Source organism: Dreissena polymorpha, chromosome 1, assembly GCF_020536995.1.
Source record: "Dreissena polymorpha isolate Duluth1 chromosome 1, UMN_Dpol_1.0, whole genome shotgun sequence".
In the NCBI taxonomy this organism is placed as follows: domain Eukaryota; kingdom Metazoa; phylum Mollusca; class Bivalvia; order Myida; family Dreissenidae; genus Dreissena; species Dreissena polymorpha.
Window position 1 is genome coordinate 162,858,282 of NC_068355.1, and position 10,448 is coordinate 162,868,729.

A 10,448-nucleotide genomic window follows, 5' to 3' on the forward strand; every position below is an offset into this window, starting at 1 on the left:
TAATAAAGGTTTTTTTTTCTTGTGTAAAAACTTACCTAGAGTTTTGAAATTGAAATTAAAGTGGAATAACATGTAAATCGTCGTTTACTACACTTGGTGATTTTTCTCACGCAACACTTTTTAAACTTACATATCTCAGAAATGAGTAAATATTTTTATTTAAAAAATTGCACATGTGATCATTTGACTACAATATGTGCAAGCTAACGATAAAATCATTCATCTTTGACGATCGGACGCTTAAGCAAGTGGGAAAGGTAGCCTGTAAAATGCAAAGTGCTCGATTGCGCTCCTGAATATTCGTACGAGATATATTGTTTTGTAAATTAATTTTATGTTTTCCTTGTGTAAGAACCCACCAAAAATATTTAAATTGAATTAAACTAGAATTAAATCGCGTTTCAACATTTCCACGTGCAAACATATGGAACCACACCTACCCCACGTGCTAAAGCGTCCAATCGTCACGGATGAATGATTTTATCGTTAGCTTGCACAAAATGTAGTCAAATGATCGTATGTAAAAATTTTCATCAATATCTTTGCTCATAACTAATATATTCAAGTTTGAAAAGTGATGCGTTAGAAAAGTCTCCAAGTGTATAGAATTGTGATTTAACAATATGGGATAAATCAAAATGAGAACTTTTATAATATGCAGCTCGCACACTTGCACACCGTCATGTCACACGATGAAGGGGCTTATAACATCTGTATTGGGCTAACTCAATTCTTAATTACCTTGAGTGAATATTAAGTTCTGTTTGTCTTGTTACCAAACTGTATTTGTCCATTTGGACGTCATTGACGACACAAAATCCTAACATGATTTTCATTTTAAAGCAACCGGGGTTAAATGCATGTGCGTAAAGTCGTTCCACTAAAGTAAAGTGTCGTACCGCTTTATGATATTTTTCGTTTAAAGAAAGTCTCTGATTAGCAAAAATCTAGTTTAGACGGAAAGTGTCGTGCCTGATTAGCCTGTGCGGACTGCAAATGCATTGAACCCCCTTTTTCACAGAGTAGGGCTCATATGGTTATTTTTCTGTTGTCTTTTTTCGTTAATTGTAATTTCTTTTTAAGTACATGGAGGATATTTGTTGGCTTTGGTGGAATATCGATTCTAATTTACGAGTGATCAATGATCACGAGTGAACTAAAATGGAAATGCCACCAAATTCAGCATTTTTTTATATTTTATGCTTACAAATGATTTTTAGATGTTTGCACTTCCGGACAATATACTTCCCGTTAGGTGCCACAACATGTTATTACATGTAAGTAATCCGTATGTTTTTATAAATGCAGAGTAGTCACCCTTGGTAAAATTAGGGGGTCACAATGGGAAAACCAAAGATATTTAAAAATATTTCCGGAAAAACAATGAAACTTATCGATAATTTTCAATGTAATTGTTCACCGTTTGAAACAGTGAAATATGAGTTTTAATTTACTGATATTTCTCTATAAACCATCGGAAAGCATAAATGGAAGCCAATTCTTTTACACTATATTTATGGTCGTCGGGAAGAGTAAAGTGCACAATATTGCTAATTCTAGCCTGATTGTTTAATGTGGCAAATCAGCTATAATGCATCGGATTGTTTTTGTTGGTAGGGTCACACAAATTCCTCTGATCTTCAACAAAAACTTTAAACACTGATACATTTTGCTTGGAAAGGTGAAGATCGCTTACATCGTTAATCTGACAGCATCACATACATATGCTATTGCGATTGTCAAGATCTCTAGGTTAAAAATATATTTTATCATATAAAAGCCCTCCGTGTACGTGCTACATATGATAATATCCGTGTAACAAACCTAAATACGGTATTATTGTAGGCGACACAGTGGCATCTTTAAGTTTTAAACGATGGAAAAAACGGTTTATATTAATTAAGCTAAGTATAAGATATTCAATCCATTTGAGGTGTAAGAATATCATTATTACCTGTATACAATGTACTGTACTGTGTATGAAAATCGCAATTATCACGTGGTGCGATTTAGTATTAATCATTGGGTCATTGTCGACCCGAAATGGCTTGAAGTCAGCCGGGGGTGACTTGAAGCAGATTATTGTCACCCTAGGGTTACTTTAAGCCGTTTAATGTCACCCTGGGGTGACTTCAAGCCGACCAGGTGACTAGAATCGGCTTGAAGTCACCCAGGGTGACATAAATCGGCTTTTAGTCACCCCAGGGTGACTTCAAGCCATTTTAGGTCTATAATGACCCAATGAGCTATTGTAATAGCTAATTACATTGCAGGAAAAGGCGTTTTTCCGAACAATCAAGGCTGATATTTCGAAAGCTAATGTGTTAATTCTGATAAACCGATGGGATCTCTTTGACAATGACCCAGCTCCTGACAAAGTAAAACGACAACATTTGCGAACGTGTTTGGATTTTCTTCGCGAAGAAACGAACGCCGAATGTGAATCCGACTCGAGCAAGAAGGTTTACTTTGTATCAGCACTTAAAAGACTGCGCAAGAAAAACACCGATTGTAAGTATTCGTTTTACCAGTCATTAAGTTTAATATACACTTAATTAACACATGCCCACAACAATACGTGTTTCAGTCAAATTTGTATTTTGGAACCATTAGGTTGACGCTTTTGTGAGGTTATTTTTTTTCACGAACCGCGACTTGTTTTCTTAAGCAGTGTGGGTTATTCTACAACCAACCATGATCTGAGCTTAATCTTGGAAAAGTGTTTATGAATTCCACGAAATTGCAGAAAAAAACCCAAGTTCTAACAATATCGCCCTCGTGGTTTCATTTCACGCATCGGAACTCCAAATTATTGTTTTCTACCCAAATTACGAACGCTTAGCCTGAAATTATTTCTTAATTACGCAATGATGTAACTCCATAACTATAGTAATTGCATATATATTCAACAGAGGCATTCTTAAAACCTTTTCGCGAAAAATACTTTTGTGTTCATACGACCAAATCAATACATTTTGTATTCAACTAAGACTCATGGTTAATATATTTAAAAGCTCCAGCCCAAAACAGCCGTCACGAGGAGTTTGCCATATTTGAAGAAACTCTGGCGGTTCTTCAGCACTTTTATTACTATTTGACGATTTGTTGCTATGCATATTTAGTTATAATTGTAAAAAATTGTATGATAAGAATAATAATTTTAAGTTACATCACACATGCATTGAAAAATAATATTTATATTATCGATTATATGCCAACTTTAACGCAAGTTTTGATAAAGTTCTTAATCGGTAAATACACACTTTCTTTTTAGAGTTGCGCATCATCCTCGGCATTCGATTTGAAAATTGTGCCGCATGTCGGCACTGTCGCGGAACTATACAAGAAATTATGCAGGGATCTAGATAAATATTCTGATCGTCTTACATTAGTTCAGTGAGTGAAACGTTCGATCATTACATCGACGTAAATACGTTAAACGACGTACAAACAAAAACACACACACACACACACTTACACCCATATGTTTTATTACAGCATTGATCGTTAAAGTTTTAAAGGGATAAGGATTATATTGTCGAAAGTTTCATAAAAACTGTATTTATGTTTAAGATTGTATTTTTGTCCTTTAGAAAGAGAATCAAGATCAAAGAAGATGACGCAAACCAAAAGCACGATTCATTATTGAATAAGTTTGAGGCAGCCATATGCAGAGTCCAAGAAGAAATCCAGATAACGGTTTCCAGCGTTAGAGAACAGGTCAGTGTCATTCGCGATGTTTTCACAAATCGATATGCTTAGCTTAGCAAATAATGGTTAATTCTTAAGTTAAAGTTCAATTGCCTACAATATTTGAAATGCTATTTTATATTTCATCAGAACTTAGGGCAGCTATAGAAAACGTGCCTGTCATTGATAACAAGTTTGAGCATCCAACTCCCATCGATATCACAGCGACAGAGGGGTATACGCAGGTAATGTAGGCCTACACACTCTAAACACATCGTGCCTGATCTGTAAATTAATAAATTTATGTGTACTTATAATTACCAAACATCTTTCTCACGATTTTATAGGTTTGCTACCTGAATGAGAAAAAGAGAAATTGCGAATTGAAAACCATGTTTTGTTCCTTATCGTTCTTTACTTGTTATAACACCCCGTGTCACAAAACTTGCTTTCTGTTAACAATTTAAAGTAAACCAACCACACGTTGTATTATGACCTCATCGTGGTTGTATCCATGGCATCATCTTATGTTTTCCCCTAATTTTTATTTTGTTTTTGTAAAGTTTCAGATAAATAAAGTTTAAAGTCATTTATTTAATATGTGTGCTTGGAATAAAAACTTAAATCACTCACCAAGGCTCAGTCATAATTGTCTAATTCTCTCTAATATACTTAACATTTTGAAAGGATTTATTTCTTATAATTATATATTCATGAGCACATGTTAAAGTGTCATCAATAGTTTCATAGGCATTTGTAAACATTTGTTTGAGCATTGGACTGGGGTAGTATTCTGGAGAAGAAACTTTTGTTAGGAAATATTTGACTTGCCGCACCCATCTGGTTTCTTACATTTAGGTTCAAAGTTCATGTTGGTAATAGTTTGCAAATCATATTGAAACATAATATTCACACGCTTTTAAATAATGTTTATTGATAGGATCTAAGTTTATACCTCGTGGAACATATTATACTTCGTCTTAGACAATCCTGTGAAGGGTACATCAAGGCAAAGTTAAGCTTAGTGCTCGATAAAATGAAAGGTATTTACAGGTTTAAATTTATTTTCAATAATTAAATTTAAATTATCTTTTTTTTCTTAAATAAATATTTATACCACATGTTCAGTGTAATGCATATGTTTTGCAGGGTTACTAGAAACATATATTCCTCCCAATTTCCAAATCAAATGGGACTTAATGATTATAAGACAGCTGAACAACATACAATTAGACGCCCCAGCATTGACAAACGTGAGCCAATTGTTACAAATCGGAAAATATGCCTTCGTATTTAAAGTAAGTATAATGGCGCTTGTTAATGTAAATGTGTCCCAAATGATTTTTAAAGGGAGTTTCTTTGAAAGGCTCCCAGTTAATAACATAAACATTAGAAACATCTTTTAGAAGATATTTTAAAACTAAATAGAATACTTTTCAATTTTTAATTTGCTGACTTTATTAAATATCAAATTAACTGCAAGAATTATACAATATCTATTGGATTTTATACTTATTTTAAAATATGTTCTACAGAACAAAGTTTTAGCAGGAGTTGGGATGGGGGTGTGCGCAGGAGGAATGCTTTTAGAGAAGAAGCTGATATCAGATTTAAAGGACAAGTACATAGCCAATGCCATCAATGTACTCGCTTCAAACACAACTAACTACATTAAAGATATATCATAAAAAATAACGCAGTAAGTATCATATAGAATTGCGGACACACTACATTAAAAAGACGGCCACGATGGTCCCCTTGTGCTCTTCTTATTGAACTTGATCAATTGACTGCTTTGCAATTTGCATTTGATATACACGTAGCGTGTTTATCCGTTGTGTCGGCATACTTAATAAATACACCTACGCATTTTAATGAAAATATTATAAAACACATGTCAATCTATAGTTTGATGTTTATTCTTGGACATAACTACAAATACTGCATTTAAATCCGCAATGTGTTGGCAAAATAGTAGCTTCATTTAGCTCCATATGGTAAGCTGTTTCCTTTAATACCGGCCTTTCCGATTGGTTGCTGAGGTTTGATACTATGGTCATGTGATTTTTTTTATAAATATATAGTTTCTAGATTTAAATCATTTACATAAGATCATGTTGTTCTAAAACAAAAATATAAATGAAAACAACTTATAACACATTTGTTTATCTTACTAATAAACCCAAAACACACGACCATAAAAATGTGTGATGTGATTCAAACATGTAATAATCATTAAAAAACTGCAAATAAATTGAAACTTTAAAAAATGCACAAAAACACAACATAAACGGCCCAGCACATCGTCAGGTTTTTTTAAGTGGACTCGTAACACGTGTGCCAATTTGTTTCGAAATATCACGCGCAATACTGTCATGGTCGCGGCACGCACTTTTGCTTTCAATATGCCCATGCCATTAATAAAATGCGATTGTGTTAGTATTAATTTGTGTCACTTTGTACTTGAATTAATCTGACGAGGCCCGCAGAGTCGTTTAAGACTGTCGGAGACGAGTAATTAAAATTCAATTACACAAAAACGCTAACCAAATTATCAATGTATCGAGCTATATTTTCTGCATTTGTACTTCGAAAACATTTTCGTTTAATTCGTAACAGTGCATTTAAGTGCAATAAATTAACTGGATCGAACGTTGCGTAGAAATAACGACTCGGTTTGTGATCTTTCGGAAGAAATTTCCATCTGCAACTCTAAATAATATTAACAGATGTCATACACAAGCAGTGCATGTACCTCAATTAACATGGGTATATACATTCCAGAAGACAGGAGAAGGTTTTGTGCAAATACAAATTGTGTGCAAATACCAATTGTCGTTTCTAAAACACCATGCCATTCACACTTTCAAAAAGTGTTCATTCAGAACTCCGCCGTTATTTTCTAGTACTCTATAAACAAGACTTCTTACAAATAATTGAAATAAGTTTCACGCACTTGCTCATTGGCATAAACAAGGTTCTAGCTCCAAGCTCGTTATCGAGTTCTTCTTACACACTTATGTGATTAGAGAGACAAATCGTCCCGATTATAATTAATGAATACATATTCCAGCGTCAATGATGAGTACCGAGGTAATTCCCCAAGATTGTCATAAACATCCTCATCCTAATCTACTTTAACAGCTTGGTAGATAACGCTTTTTAGTTTCTTCTGTAGATTTATTTCAATTTTGTCTTTAAGAGTACATTTAAATTAAAAATGTCTGCATACTTTAAAGGGATCTTTTCACGCTTTGGTAAATTGACAAAATTGAAAAAAGTTGTTTCAGATTCGTAAGTTTTCGTTTTAGTTATGATATTTGTGAGGAAACAGTAATACTGAACATTAACCATGCTCTAATATAGCCATTATATGCATCTTTTGACGATTTTAAAACCTAAAAAATATAAAGCGTTGCAACGCGAAACGATTGAATAATTTGGAGAGTTTTGTTTTTGTCGTTAAATTTAGTGAAACTACGAAGATTGCTTATATAAGGTATAAAATACGGCAAGAATGTGTACTCGGCGGAATAGCTCAGTAGGCTAAAGCGTTTTTACTTCAGGACTCTGGCAGGACTCCAGGGGTCACTGGTTCGAAACCTGCTCCGGGCAATGTTCTTTTCCTGTTTTTAATTTTTTTCTTGATTTTTTACTGGAGCTTTTATGATCCAATGTTTACATTTATCAATATAAAGCATTAAATGAATAAGTTAAAAAAATGCCAAAATCTGTGAAAAGGCCCCTTTAATGGTTGATGTGTTAATCTTGATGAAAGCACATAAAATGCCTTTGTAATCATTGTTGACTAATGAAACAAGTGTCTTCTGGTGGCCATGTTTGCTGATTAATTACAATACATCTTATATAGTCAAATACTGACTATTCCTGTATTAACATACTAATCTAATATAGCAAGGATTCTTTTTAAAAATGTCATATGTCCTTAGGTTTTACCGAGCTAATACATTCATTCTGTATACCGCAAGTACCTAGTGGTGTGACTGCTCGTTTTCAAGTTATTGATATTTACATGATTATACAATGTTAATGATTATACCTAATTAATGATTATATATTGTAAATGAGTATACAATTATAAATCATTATACATTGTAAATGATTATACGATGCTAATGATTTTACATTTAAAAGGCGGAACAATCAAGCATAATATTCTTTTTTTGGATAAAATACTATTTTCAACGACTAAATTATGTAAATTATTAATATATATAGAAACTGAGATTAACTTAAGTGGAATTGATACGTTGAGTGTTCAAAGATATAAACTCTTTAAAAGTAAACTGAATACGTGTATATGTACTACACGAGTTTGCTTATCGTGGTTACAGATTTCTAGGAAAGGAGTTAACAATGATTAAAGACCAGTGTTATGAAGCACTACATAAATCAAGAATGTCGGAACTAACCGATATAGCTGATCTAATGCGACACGTCAACGTTGGAAAGCAAAACATCGGTTTCTTGAGGTAATACTGAGTAATGTTATGTTGAGGATTAAACGTTTAGTTTATCCAGAATATTTGTATGTTAGAATGGGTGTAACAAAAACTTATATAGACACTCGCGAGTCCGTTTCCTCCGAATAACCAGTAATTTGGTCCTGGGGAAAGTACCTTACAAGGGTACCTGTGTGGGAATAAAACGCAGGGCTTCACGGCTGCTAGTCGGGCACCTTATTCCTTACAAGATTACGCCCGAAGAGTATATTATTATGAAGTCTTCATATAGTCTGTATGTATGTTTCCTACATAAATAAAACTTTGCGTAAACAGGTTCGTTCCCTTTATGTCTCATATCAGTCTTTTAAAGGCTTGTGAGGATAAAATCCGACGTTAACCAAAAAACAACTAAGGACCCGATAGACGGAGGAAGCGTTGCGTAGTCTTTCACACGTCTATCCAATATTACGTAAATAAAATAATGCTATATCCTAATATTGGTTTAACAGTAATGTAGTAAAAATATATTATGTTTGTTTAATTATGTTTTTCACGACTTTATCTAGACATTTGATTGTAAGAGTCAATTTCGAATTAGAAATGTTCCCTAATAACATTCCTACGTTGTGTGAAAAACAAACGCACTCTGGAGATAACTTAAGGTGATAATGTTCCCCGACAAATCTCAATGACATCTATAAAGGCCTTTATAACAGTACTTTTTGTTTTGGTACTAAATACCGTTTTGTTGTGCAAGAAAATCTATGTATTTCAGAATCATGATTTAGTATAAAGTGAATGAATTTCAATTACAAAAGACAATAAATAAATTGCTATTTCTCTTTCAACTCCGAGCAAAATAAAATGTATAGGTTGTATGGAGCTTTGTCAAAACCATGTTATCAATTCCTAGACTCCTAGACCTTTGTGTACCTACTTTTCTATGAATGCATCGGCATACGTATTTCAGGAAGAACATACATAATCTGCAAGATAAAGTTGAACGACATCTCGTGCCAATTAGAGTGACGCCTTTAAATCAGATAGAACCCGCTGCTGTCCTCAATGGCCGAATGGAAGTGGTGACCAAAGGATTTTTAATGGCTGCGTTTTGTCTCGGGTTGATGATTGTGTTGCTGTACTACATGTGGTATGGGTAGCTTGCCATATTTATTTCGGAAGGGACTTTCCGTCGTTCGCGGTGCATGTTTCACGTGTTGCGAAATTCCGATAAATGCGAGTTAAATTGTAAGAGCAAGATTTTGTTAAAAGCATCCTTTGTGGGTAAGCAAGCAGCAAGCCGATAGCGTAGCGTGTGTGTTTGTCCTTTCATTCTTATTGCTGAACACAAAAGTACATGCTATTGTAAAGGTAGAGATACTTTACTAACGTCTATGCTTTATCAATGACCTCTATTACATGGTAAACTTTAGATGTGCAACATATGTTTTGTTTTTGTTTTTCATCTCATTGCTTTACATAAGTGTGCTTTTTTCATATTGTATATGTATTTGTTTGCAATCTTGAAATAAAATGTTATGAAGACTAAAAAAAATGATTCCACTTAATCCGATTCCCATAGGTATCCATTAAAAAACGAACAAAATTCAATGTTTAAAAAATTCAAATATAACTCCTTTAAGATTTATGCTATATATCTATATTGTTTATAAAGAAAATTTTACTAGTTTGAGTCACGAGTTTGTTATATTATAACCCTAACCCATGTTCGGTGTATCAGGCAATTAGGTCACTTTTCCTAATGAAAGGAATTACGGATGGCAACACTTAGTACCTCCTTAATGTCTTTCTATAGTTTTATGATTTGAACATTTAAAGATTCAGAATCGCCTGTTTTGCATGCACACATTTCAAATTATATGTATTGCACAATTTGTAATAGACGCATTGTCGATGTAATAAGTACTGTATATATTACGGAGTAGCGCTGAATGTGTACACTGATGAAAAGAACGCGCATAATCTGAACGAATATGTTGTCAAAATTTATTGATTAACGTGTACAATAATTTAGTTGTAATAATTTAAATACTGCTACTCATTTGAATGTAAAACACAATTAAAATCTATTGTTTTATGCATTGTTTGAAGAATATATGCGAACGATCTGACAATTAACCGGAACTAAACAATATGTTAAATATACAACCAACTACAGGTTGTTCAGGTCTTCAGCTCGTTCTAAAGGGACTCGTCACTGATTGTTTTCTTTCAAATGGAATATCATTTATATAAAAACAAACATCTTATAATTGAAATAGACAGTATTTA